Source organism: Citrus sinensis, chromosome 2 (genome assembly GCF_022201045.2).
Source record: "Citrus sinensis cultivar Valencia sweet orange chromosome 2, DVS_A1.0, whole genome shotgun sequence".
Taxonomy (NCBI): Eukaryota; Viridiplantae; Streptophyta; class Magnoliopsida; order Sapindales; family Rutaceae; genus Citrus; species Citrus sinensis.
The window spans coordinates 14,826,603-14,841,230 of record NC_068557.1 but is presented as its reverse complement, the minus strand read 5'-3'; positions in this window follow the sequence as shown (position 1 = coordinate 14,841,230).

The following is a 14,628-nucleotide window of genomic DNA, read 5'->3' as shown; positions in this document are numbered from 1 at the left end:
GGGTGGAGGAAGATTAGAAATGAGATCCACCTTGGCTTTGTCAACCTCAATACCTTTGCTCGAAATGATGTGACCGAGAACAATACCTTGTTTTACCATAAAATGACATTTCTCCCAATTTAAGACCAAGTTCTTCTCGACACATCTCTGCAGAACTAGTGTTAGATGATGCAAACATTGATCAAACGAGTCACCAAAAACAGAAAAATCATCCATAAAGACTTCAAGGAATCGTTCAACCATATCAGAGAAAATGCTCAACATGCATCGTTGAAATGTAGCAGGTGCATTACATAATCCAAATGGCATTCTCCTATATGCAAATGTGCCAAAAGGGCAAGTGAAAGTAGTTTTCTCTTGATCTTTTGGTGCTATGGGAATCTGATTATATCCTGAGTAGCCATCTAGAAAGCAATAAAATTCATGGCCTGCTAATCTATCAAGCATTTGATCAATAAATGGTAAAGGAAAATGGTCTTTACGTGTGACAGAATTCAATTTTCTATAATCAATGCATACACGCCATCCTGTAGTTACCCTAGTTGGTATCAATTTATTATCAGCATTGGTAACTACTGTGACTCCTGACTTTTTGGGGACGACTTGTACAGGACTTACCCATGAACTATCAGAAATTGGGTAAATGATACCTGCATCTAATAGCTTAAGGACTTCAATTCTAACAACTTCTTTCATATTAGGATTTAACCGACGTTGCATTTCCCTAGTAGATTTAGCATTTTCATCGAGGTGAATGTAATGCATGCAGTCTACTGGATTTATACCTTTTATATCTGCTATGGTCCATCCTAATGCTCCTTTGTGCTCTTTTAAAACATCCAACAACTTACCTTTTTGTTCGTCATTTAGGGATGATGAGATGATTACCGGCAGAGTACTTTCTTCTCCCAAAAACGCATATTCCAAAGTGTTGGGCAATGGTTTGAGCTCGAGTTTCGGTGGTGATTCTGATGATGGAATAAGTTGCTTCTCTGATGGTGCTAGTTGCTCAACTCTTGACTTCCATTTATTAGTGTCCATGGATGGTGCTGAGTCAAGTAAAGCGTTGACCTCATCGACCGATCTGTCAATATCAAAATCCAAACCAAAGTGAGTTAAACATGTTTGTAAAGGATCATCACTAAGGTTTGAAAGAAAAGTATTATCAACTAATGCTTCAATTAAATCCACATCAACAATTTCATCATCTGCATTGTGAGGTTGTTTGGCAATGTTGAAGATGTTCAGCTCCATAGTCATGTTGCCGAAAGACAACTGCATATTTCCAGTCCTGCATTGAATGTGAGCATCCGCAGTTGCCAAGAAAGGTCGGCCTAGGATAATGGGAATGTGCTTCCTTGAATCCTGTATAGGTTGAGTGTCAATTACAATGAAATCAACAGGAAAATAAAACTTGTCTACCTGAATAAGCACGTCCTCCACAATACCACGAGGTATTTTTGTGGACCGATCTGCAAGCTGTAACACCACTGGAGTTGGGTGTAATTCTCCAAGTCCAAGTTTCACAAATACAGAATAAGGCAACAAATTTACACTAACTCCTAAATCCAACAAAGCATTCTCAATTGTGTGGTTCCCTATACTACACGAGATAGTGGGGGAGCCTGTGTCTTTGCATTTTAAAGGAATTTTATGTTGGAGTATAAAACTAACGTTTTCTGTTAAAAATGCCTTCTTTTGAACATGCATATTTCTCTTTTTAGTACAAAGGTCTTTAAGAAACTTGGCATAAGATGGAACTTGTTTAATAGCATCAAGCAAAAGGATGTTAACACTTACCTGTTTGAAGATTTCAAGAATCTCACCTGTGGATTTTCCCTTTTTTCCTTTCGCTAACCTCTGAGGAAATGGAGCTTTCGGAACGTATTCTCGTGGGTTGATTTCTTCTTTCTCCTCCGGTGATGATTCCTCGACATTCACAGGTACAATTTGATTTTCTTTTGTCACCGGCATCTCCACTTTGTTGTCGACTTCTTTTCCTTTTCGTAAGGTCATGACTGCTTTGACCTCTCCATGCTACTGTGGTGAACTGGTACTTGCTTCATGCACTCCTTTAGGGTTAGGCACTGGTTGACTTGGAAACTTACCTTTCTCAACGGTCATTGCCAAGGTCTGAACTGAAGAAGCAAGTTGTCCCACCATCTTCTCGAGGCTTGAAACTGATTGAGCTTGTGAGTTGAAGCCTGCTCTCAACTCATTTCGTAGTCCATCAATGGTGCGATTCTGTTGCTCAATCGTGGAGTGAGTAAGATTTTTGAAATTCTGGAATGCATCCTCCCATGGTCTGGGTTGAGAGTAGTTCTGGTTCTGATTGTATGGTCTAAATGGGGGCTGAGAGGCTTGAGGATTTTGTGGAATTGGTTGCATTGGTGGAGCTGGAGCTGCTGGTCCATTCTGTTGGAATCCTTGAGACCATGAAAAATTGGGGTGGTCTCTCCATCCAGGGTTATATGTGTTGGAGTATGGGTTGTAATTCGATGGTTTTCTCATTACACCTATGGCATTGGCTTGATCTGAGTATGAGTCATGGTCATGTGGCTCTGTTGATTTAGCAGTCGATAACGATGCTATTTGTCGAGAGAGACCTTCAATTATCGCTTTGACTTCTTTAATTTCTGAACTTGACTCGCCAATGTGAACCTCATTTACTCCCTTAATTCTTCTAGTATTCCTGAGTGATCGACTCCGTTGTTGGGAATTATCCGCTTGTCGCTGGAAGAATTCCCAAATCTCTGATGCACTTTTTGACATTAGCTCTCCTCCACTTGTTGCCATTAGCCATTCTTGCACATTCGGCAATAATCCCTCCAAAAAGTATTGGCATTGGTGCCATTTCTCGTACCCATGATGTGGACACTTCAAGAGTAGCCCATTAAATCGCTCCCATGTTTCGAAAAATTGCTCGTCCTCTCTCTGGGTAAACTCCGAGATTTCCCTGCGAATAGCATTAGTTTTATGTACTGGGAAATATTTATTCAAAAATTTAGTTACCATTTGTTCCCATGATGAAATGCTATTAGCAGGCAATGTATTAAGCCATGAACGAGCTCTATCCTTTAAAGAAAATGGGAATAATCTGAGTTTAACATCATCGTCTGAAAATTTTTCATATTTAAAAGTTTGACAAATGGCATGAAAATCATTCAGATGATTATATGGATCCTCATTTTCTAGGCCATAAAATGTGGGGAGACAATTTAGCACACTAGGTTTTAGTTCAAAACTCCTAGCAGCTACATTAGGGTATCTTATGCATGATGTGCTCAAATTAGCTAAAGGACTGAAGTAGTCCTTAAATGGCCTCTCCTGTGGTTGCAAATCCATTTTATTTTTAATATGTTTGTGTGTGCGAAGTGTTTTCTCAAGTTCAAGGTCTATAGGTTCAAGATTGGGTAATAATGACCTACGACCATGCATGCAAAACAAATAAAATAAAAATAAAGATGGGAACAAAACAAATAAAAATAAAGAAGAGGGAGAAATTACGATACTAACCTTATTGCGCTATTACAACCTTTCTATAAAAATACACAAAAATAAATACGTGAAAGAAATTAACTAAAAATTAAATTAATTAAAATAAAATAAAAATAAAATAAATTACAAAGAAAAATAAATTGAAAATTAAATTGCAGAATTTTAAAGAAGAGAAAAAAAATACTAACCTTTAAATGTAGATTCACTTTTTTTTTAATAATAAAAAAAATACAAGAAAACAAATAAAAGAAATTATTCACAAAAAATTAATTTTACGAATTAAAATTACTTACCTCCCCGGCAACGGCGCCAAAAACTTGTTGTGCAAATTTTAATGTACTCGCAAGCGCACGAATCTATTGTAGTATAGACTAATGGTGACGAGTGTCGATCCCACGAGGAGGTGGATTTTAATTATATATAGAATTAATTTTGTAAATGGGTAGTTGGATTTATGGTGGAAATGATTTGGAATATGCTAATACTTAAATTAAAATGGCAAGAATAAATTCTAAAATTGGAATTGCAATGGAGAGAATAAATTGAAGAGAAAATCTATTAAATTGACGTACTTGGGTATCTGGATCCGTATCAACATACATCATGGGCTAAATAATCCGTATTAATGCCAATTAAATCATGAGGGGGGAGTCCACACCTCATGAACCACGCTCTAATCAATATGATACTAAGGGCTTATCGTGCCAAATAATAATAACCTTATACTAGAGAGCCGGTGTAACCAAGGCGGTATCTAGACAAGACTATTATTATTTGTCGACGAGAAGTCAAAACATCCACAAAAATTAGAGGGGAAGAGAAAATAAATTTACCAAATTAAGCCCATGACACATGTTGAGACTTCACCTTCAACCCAAGCTTGAAAGAAAATTAGCCACTTATAATTGAACTAGGGGCAAAATGGAAATTTATTAAAATACGAAGAAAATACAAGATGGAGAAGGAATTATAGAAAATGGATCCCAAAAATGGATTCAGAGATATCAAATTAGGGGGGAGAGGCCCCCTTTTTATAGATACATGGAGTAAATCATGGCCATCGGATTAAAAACAGTTTGGACGCTCAGGATTGCGCCACGTCATCAGTCAACAGTCCACGGTTTGACCATGCGGATGAACAGTAACACGGTTTGACCCGGATGAACAGTAACACGATTTGGTTGAAAATAATCCTGTGTGATGCATGCACCGTACGCGAGATTTTTCGTCCACTGATATGCTGCCACGTCACCATCAACAGTACATAAGAATTTTAGTCCAACAGGATCGTGACACCTCATCAGTCAATGCCACATCATCGGTCAATGCCACATCATCATCCGTCTATGTGAACAGTGTCGTGAACAGTAACGTATACAGTACCGTACATGTGAATAGTACCGTACACGTGAATAGTGCCATTTTTCCTTTTATGCTCCTCTTAAGGTTTTTGACCGTCTTGAGTTCAAAAGTGATGTCCGTTTTGCCGTCTGATTTCTCCTTTATTGTGAAATGACTATAATGCCCCTAAAATACATAAAATACTTAATTAAAATAAAACACATGTAATTAAATCACAAGAAGGTTAAATACATAAAAGTAAGGGTTGTTAGTAAGACTTGAAATGTAAAATGACGGTTTTCTCCTTTATAAATATGCATTTTCTAACACTCAACAGACACCCTCCTCAGCATGAAAAATTTGCATTTTCTTATGGCTGAAAAAATTACTTTGAAACATGTAATGTCTATATTAGTGAGAATAATATTTATATTAGTGTAAACTAAGTATATTTTTTTCTTATTTTCCATTTAACTATTGGATAGTTTTCAAATAATTATAATTATTCATAGTACCAAATATCCTTATTAATCATCAAATATTGGTATTCTCAATATCAGTTGAAATAGTGACTAATATTAATGGTATAAATTTGTACTGTATACAAGGCATATATAATGTACCATATATTTGATATTTGGATTATACTCACAAAGTTTCTCTTACACAAATTACTTCATACAAATTTATCACAAATTAATTAAATTATTGCATACTTTGTTTAATTTTTTATTTTGCTACATTATTAAATTATCGCATGTAACATATTTGATCTTGAATTATTACTAGTACTATAATTAATGATAGTTAAGAGAAAATGAGAATTACCTCCTACTGCCCCCCCCCCAAAAAGTTATAATAACGTTAGCTTTATATATCATTTTACTATTCTACCCCTAATCTTACTGTTAGCTATAAAATTTAAATATTTTGAAAATACAAATTAAGTAAAATAACTTATATATCCTTAATGATCAAATTTTATTTTATAATAAATTGTAAATTATAGAGAAAAATTATAAGTGGGAAAATGTCGTAAATATCCCTAATAGTTGTAAATTATCCATTTAAATTGGAATAACATTTGGTTATATATATCCACAGTGTGTGTGTGTGTGTGTGAAGTAATTTTTCTCGATAATTTATTATTAAATTTATTTAATCATTAGGGTTATATAAGTCATTTCACTTTATTTATACTCTAAAAATATTTAAATTTTATGGCTAACATCAAAACCATGTATCAAATAGTACAATGATATATAAAGCTAACACAGTTAGAGTTGCAGTAGAATTTGAACTTATTTTAAAACATGAGAGGGTTTTTAATTTTTCTAAACAACAAAGGATAATCTTTGTTTTTTTATATTGTTAATAATTGTCATTATAGTAATTATTATTATGATTAAACTAAATTCAGCTTATGATATTTTTTACGAAATTATATATTTTTAATGAAATGTCTTGTATAGTCTATATGATTTTATTTTCTATAATAATAAAAGTTTTAATAATGTTTATATATATAGTCCAATTGAATGTGTTTTTGTAAAGTGTGTATAATTTGATTTTATTTTTTAACCCCACTTGAAAACCACTCAATCAAGTCAACAAGGTACAATTTGTTAAAAATTAAATTTTTAATAATATCAAGCATAATTTTTTAGGTATTATTACAATAATTGTTATTGACATTGTATTGCACCCTTAACTAAATTAACAATGTAACTAGAAAACTATAATTTTAGTGCAGCACCGAGAATTAAATAATTTAGGGAAAAAGATACCTACACCCCCGAGATTTGAAAAAATGATCATATAAAACCCCATGTTTTCACCCATGGACCCTAAGACCCCTTGACTATAATACAATTTGGATTTATTGATTCAAAAAAATTGACTTTTAGATTTTTAATAAGTACAAATATAATTTAAATAGTTTAATTTGTCTAATAAATTAATAATATTAAAATATTTTTTAATATATAAAATAATTTTTAAAATGTAAATTATGATATTTATTTTAATTATATAATAATATTTGTTAGAAAATTTTAAATAAATCTTTAGGTTAAATAGATTTTACAATTAATAAAATATATCTCATGTATTAATAGTATTCAAATTTTGTATACAATATTGAAAATAATTTAAATTTTTAAATATTTATTTTAATATTATGTTTCTATTTATTAAAAAAATTTAGTTTAATATAATATAAGATTGTAAAGTACTAAAATATTTTTTATATATTAATTATTTTAAAATGTATATATTGTTACATTTATTTTAATATTATATTTCTACTTATTATAAAACTTTAGAGTCAATTTTTTTGAATTAATAAAGTCAAAAAGCATTATAGTTAAAAGGGGTTTTAGTGTAACTCAGGGATCTACATGATCATTTTCCCAAGCCTTGGGAAGTGACATTTTCATTATTTACACTTAATTGCATATGTGATTATATGATTTAAGTATAATAATTAAAATTTTAAAGTATAATATATTAATTTGAGTAATACTCACTTATAAAATAGATATTATATAATTTGAGTAGTAATCAATGAAAAATATGATGTATAATCAATTATTACAAATTTATTACACTATTAGTATACAATGAAATAAACTATCACTAAAATATAATAATTGAAAATAAGGCAACATCATTTAAGGTATAAATTACCTATCCAACTATATAAGTATAATGTTAAATAAATTTAATTTTTATGACTCATAAAAAACTATTGCAATTTGGAGAAACAAATAATAGTTTTAAAATTGTAGTCAACATTATGTTGAATTTATCTGTAAGAGAAAATTTCCTTTTAATACTTAATTGAGGAAGCAAAATTAATGTTTTAATATATTTTTCTTTTTTCTTGATTGCATTAATTTCCTAATGTGTTTTTTTATACAAAATATTGTTTAGTTTGAAATGCATTTACTGTGCTTAAAGCATTAATTAAAGATAAATAAATGGTGAATTAGTTGAATTTGATTCAAAGTAAATGCTAATTTGCAAATCTTAAAATTTCCATATAAAAATTAATTTTCACTATTCCTTTGATAATCATATAATAAATAAAAATAATTGTTTTATCTTAAACATTTGAAAAATAAAAATTTGAGCTGTACAAATTGCATATGCAATTGTTAAAAATGAAATTTTGGTTGAAGTGATGAGATATCAAAGAATTTATTTTGGAAAGAAAATGAGTACAATTAATTTGAATTAATAAAATAGGCATATCTATAATGATCAAAAGCTCAAGTATAAATAAGTTGAGTTTAAGAAATCTCATGAAGTCAAGAAAATTAAAAAGAAAAACAAAATGTTCCAACATAATTAGATTAGGTAAGTTCCTAATCTTTTAACTTACAATGTTGATTGTAGTTTATAGAAAATTGAATAGGGGTTACAATAGTGAAATTTTAATATATTGTTGTAAGTTGATATTTACTGAAATAAGAGGAGTAAAATGAGATTCACCTTAATAATATTATTTGTTTTTTGTAATAAAGATACCTTTGAATTTTATAATATCAACTTGGAATTTAACCAATAATGTTGAAACATAAAGTAGGCACTGAGAACTTGAAACACACAAGTAGTGAACTAATTAATTGAAGTAATTGAACCCATAAGTGAGAAAGTTTAACCAAAATATGAAACTTATCTAACCATATATAAAATCTAAAAAGTAAATTTGGTATCTAACCCAATTTATTAAAATCTTACATAAATAATCAGAATATTCAATACAATACTAGTAAAATTATTAGTTGAAACTCATGTACCAATAAAGGAGAAAGTTTAACCAAAAGTAGGGATTAGTCCAACGAGAAATAAAATTTACTTATAATTTAACCCAAAATATTGATACTTAACGAATTTAATAGAAATATTAAACACAAAACTCACGGATCGAAAAGCTGAAATATATTAACCTATAATTGAGAAAGATTAACCAAAATTAGGGATTAGTCCAACCAAAAATAAAATCTTACAAAGTATATTTAGTATTTAACCCAAATTATAGGAATCTTAACTAGATAATAGGAACACTCAACATAAAACTAGTGGAATTATTAGTTGAAATAAATGAACCTATATGAGAGAAAATTTAACCAAAATCAGGAAAATTATCCAATGAGAAATAATATATACTTGGAATTTAACCCAAAACATTGGTATTTAACGATTTTAGTAGGAATACTAAACACAAAACTAGTGGATTGAAAAGTTGAAACAAATAAAGCTATAGTTGAGAAAGATTAACCAAATCAGGAACCAATAGAACCAAAAATAAAATTTTCAAAGTAAAATCGGTATCTAACCCACATTATTGAAATCTTACCTCAATAATAGGAAGATTCAACACAAAATCACTAGAATTATTAGTTGAAATATATGAATCCATAATGGAGAAAGCTTAACCAAAATAAGGAACTATTCCGATGAGAAATGAAACTTACTTGGAATTTAACCCAAAATATTGATTTTTAACGATTTTAGTAGGAATAATAAACACAAACTAATGGATTGAAAAGTTGAAATATATTAACATTAAGTTGAGAAAGTTTAACCAAAATTTGATACAAATCCAACCAAAAATTAAACGCTACAAAGTAATTTGGTACTTAACCCAAATAATTGAAATCTTACCTAGATAATGGGAACATTCAACACCAAACTAGTGAAATTATTAGCTGAAACCCTTATACCAATAAGAGAGAAAGCTTAACCAAAATTAGGAACTCATCCTACGAGAAATGAAATTTACTTGTAATTTAACCGAAAATATTAGTATTTAATGAATTTAGTTGGAACATTAAACACAAAACTAGTGGATTGAAAAATTGAAATAAATGAACCAATGAATGAGAAAGACTAACCGAAATTAGAGACATACAAAATAAACTTGAAACATCCACCCATTAAATTGGTATTTAACCAAAAAAATTGGAATATAATTATTTTTATAATTTCTTAACATTTATTTATGTTAAAAAAATTAAAATATTTTTCTCATTTAATTGATTTTTTATGTTTTAGATTTAAAATTTTCATATTTTTTCATTTTACTATATTTTTTTAAGCATTAAAAACAAATTTTAAAAATTATTTAATGAACAACCGGTAAAATACCGATTGTTCTAGTTTTTGGCAGCGGCTGTATAAGATACAGCGCTGCACTGTAAGATGACTCCCCAAATATAACCTAATTATTTGCCCACATGTACAAGCCAAATAAAGCCATTAATTGATCACATGCTAGCCACTTTTAGTCTTAATTGCTTTCCGTTTTTTTCCATGTGCAAGATTAATTCGGCAATTAGGTGATTTTGCTTGGCCCTCTGTTATGATTTCTTTATGTGCAGATTTCCTTGTAGGCGTGCATGTGTAAGGAAATTAACAATAGTTCTTCAATTCTTTATCTATTAAGCAAATTTCTTCTTGAATGTTTTGATTTAATTTCTCTTTGATTCTAAAATATACCTAAAATAAGAAAATGTAAAAATACAGATACAAATTAACATAATAAAATATAATATAATAAATTAACTAAAATGAAAATTAATTAAAATAATGAGAATATTTAAAATCAAAAGAAGAAGAAAAATGGAGAAATTAATAGTAAATTATAGAGAAAATATGCACTTATCACACTTGATACCTTAACTACTATGTCAATAGCGTTCATCTCTAGAGCCTGCAGAATGAAACTTGAAGTGTGCACCTAACAACTCGTTCTTTGGCTTGCTTTCTTTAGGTACTTTCGATCGCTGGATGATATTTGTCATCTAGCATTGGCAAAGTATCTTGAGCAATGGGAGGGACTTTCTACTCTTATACCCAAGAATCCACTACCGTGAGAATCGCATGGGCAAGGTCTTCAAAGTACCATTGAGAAATGGGCTCTTTACCTTATTGGATATTAGTAGACTACTTAGATGACTTACTCTTGTCAAGTGTAGCTATTTTTCTTGTTGAATCATCAACAAACTCACTGCTTCATTATTCAATTCTTTCCACATCTAAATTATATCATTGAAGGGTGTTTCTAGTGCCATCTTTGTGAAAGCACACTTAGGAACTAGTTTAGAAACTGTTGTGGAGGCCTCTTTTGTGCTTCCCACCCAGATGGTGCAAATTGTTTCAACTAGATTTTGGGTAAGTGGCAAATCTAGCTAAACACAAAAAAATTATAAGTGATGGGGTTTTGTGCCTAGCATAATTGAGGTGTGCTACTTGTTTCAACCTTCCATGAGCTCGAGAAAGAATAAGAATAGTGAGTTTGCTAGAAAGATTGTGGGTCTAAAGGGAAGTGATTTGAGTGGAGCCAGCAATGGCTAGCGACTATACTCTGATACTCAAGTTAGTTTTAGAATTGTTCTAGGGTGTTAAGAGCTTGCTAACCCTCAACAATGGCGTTAGCTCCAAGTTGAAGACTAGCCTTCGGTTTTTTTTTTTTTTTTGTGTATTGCTTGGTTAGAAAGAGAATACTTGAGCGTTTATATACAGAGCGCACTTGGGGTATTTTTATCACCATACCACCTGACATTATTCTACTGGCACTTTTCCTCCCCGAGTAAGGATACTCTTGTCCATTTATGCTTATGGTCATTCCCATCCATGGATTTGCCTCTGACGGTTATCCGAGATGCTACGAAGACGTGCTTTAATGAAGGATCGTTAAAGCCATTAAGTTTGTAGTACATCGTATTATTCATGTACTATAATCTAGCAGGGTAGTTCAACTACCTCTGTAAAAGAAGCCATGCATTAGTTGACATGTCAAATGGGGCCAAATGGTCTTGACTCCGTCAACGGCTTCTATAAGCATGGCAATTTGTTGCTTCCACTTTTTTGACAGGTCACTTTCTCATTGGCTTTTTTATTTTTATTGTGTAAATTTTATTATACTCGCAAGCACACGAATCTATTGTAAAATAGATTTTGTGGTGACGAGTGTCGATCCCACAAGGAGATAAATTAAATTATGCATATGGTTAATTTTCTAGGTGTAATGTGAGTTGGTTGGAAGTAATTTTTTTTATCTTAAGATTTAAAATAAAAAGGCAAGAATAAATTAAAGATGAAATCAATGCAAATGAAACACTTGAGTCTCTGGATCCACGCCCAACATTCACCATGGGCTTAATATTTCTTTTTTAGTTCCAATTAATTCATCAAGGGTATTTCCGCTCCTCATAATCCTCACTCTAATAAATATGGTATCAAGCACTCGATGTACCAGAGGGAATGATCTTCTACTAAGTGTGGTGTCAAGAACATGCAGTGCTAGACGATAATAATCCTTCTCTCAATAACGTGGCAAGACCATCGACTAAATAGATTGGATACACTCTCTGTCGACATTGAGTTAAGACGACCCACAAAATACTAGGGGGAATTTTCTCTTCAATTAATATGGTGCTAAGTGCTCATTGTGCCAGACAGTTATGATTCATTATTAAGGAGCTAGTATACCATGCAATATCTAGACATAATATACTGTCTTTCAACAATGAGTCAAAAAACCACATAAATCAGAGAGGAAAATAAAATAAACCTAGACTTCACCTTTAACCCAAGCTTGAAACTAAATTAGCCACTCACAATTAAACTAGGGGTAAAATGATAATTTATTAAAATATATAGAAAATACAAGATAGAGAGAGAATTACAAAAAATGGAGCTCAAAAATAGATTCAAGGGTATAAAAATAGGGGGAGCCCTCTATTTATAGATATAATGGATGAATCATAGCCATTGGATGAAAACAATTTAGACGCTCAGGATTGCACTATATAGTAAGGTTTGATTGGTTGGAGCACATCATCAGTCAGCACCACATTAGCATTTCAGTCTAATAAAATATTGTCACGTCATCAGTCAACGCCACATCAGTATTTTGGTCCAATAGCATCCTGCAACATCATCGGTCAACACCACATAATCAGTCAATGCCACATCATTGGTCCAATAGGATGTTGCCACATCATCGGTCAATGTCACGTCATCATACTGTATATGTGAACAGTACCGTATATGTCCCTTTTATGGTTCTCTTAAGGTTTTCAACCGTCCTGAGTTAAAAAATATCATATGTTTCATTGTACGACTTCTCGTTAGTCGTAAAATGGCTAAAATATTCCTTAAATACATAAAATACTTAAATTATATTAAAACACACCTAATAAAAGCTTAGAAGATTTAACCACGTAAAAGTGAAAATGTTAGTGAAACTTGGAGTATAAAATGACAACTCCCTCCGTTTTACGCAATCACTATATGCTTACTGAGGCAAGAGGCCCGATTACTAAGAAAAAGTTGAGTTAAACAAATCAAACTCTCATCGTTTGACGTGAACACACTCTGCTTACTAAGGTAGGAGGCTCAGTTACTAAGTAATAGTTCTCTCAATTTTGATCATCTCTCACCGTTTGATGCGAATACTCCCTGCTTATTGAGGCAGGAGACCCAATTACTAAGTGAGAGTGTCACTTATTATTATTATTTTTTTTGGGTATAATGATCACTACCGTTAGTTGTTGCTCACGAATAAAATGAAAGGATTAAGTATTACAAAATCTCAACTTACCACCACTATCACTTGTCATGTATGTGTGTCTAGACTGGTCTGTTAAATCTCTCAAGATGGCCAAGGTAGATAAAAAGGGTTAGTTAATAATATCGAAAAAAATTCAACAATTTTTTTAGTTTTTTTTAATTCTTTTTTTTACTAAACATCAAGACTAAGAAGATGCGTTTCTAGAGTAACCAAACTCCATATTCAGCCATCTTCGACTCAAAAATTCAAAAATAGATAGTAAAACATTACCAAGACTGAAAATATGCATTTCTCTACTCAGCTATCTTTTGAAAAGAAGCTTTTCTTTACTAAGCCATCTTTGGAAAGGGTTAATAAGAATACAAGACAACTATTATTTATTCCACATTTGTCAATTATTCCATCCCCCCAACCAAAACGAGACATTGTCCTTAATGTCTTAAAGGAAAGAAGTAGAGTTTAGAAGACATCACTTGAACACTGCAATAGAAAATATTTACAAACGGAGAGATAAATCTAATTTATACTTCTTACTACTATTAATATTGTCATCAGTCAACCAATCCAATGTAAGAGTCTTGGGATTTGGCTATGGTCTATAAGCTTCTAAAAGATCAAGTAACTTATTAGCAGTAGGAGCACAAATAAAGCTTGTGGCTCAATTATTCAAAAGCAAACAGTAAAAAAGAAGAAGCAATGATTAGATAGAAATCACACTATTAGAAGCAATAAAGCAAATAGTAAATCAAAAGGATATGTACTAGTAGTTGTGATTGTGGCTCACATCTTCCTCTGGTTTTACGTCTAGAAACGGTTTGAACACCCCATATGGGTCGATGATATGCTTCCCATCCGGATTTCTTAGAAACTGACAAACATGATTGTTTATAGTCAGATTCCCAAAACTGTATCGTGCACATTCTTTCTAGAACAATGGCTATAATTGGGAAATTGCTCTCTATACATACCTACTAGGATGCGTTTCAAGAGACAAAATGATATCATCCAATGACTCTTTATTCAAGTCATCCCTAATGAATTTAATCTTATCTTCCCTATTATCGAACACCATTCCCAGAGTGTATGTTTTTTTTTTGCATTCTAACACATTTATGACAAGAAACTAGAAGTCGTGCAGCTCTTTGTTTCTTTGTATAATTTCCTTTCCCACAACCAGACATGTAGGCAACAAATTTAGGAGGTAA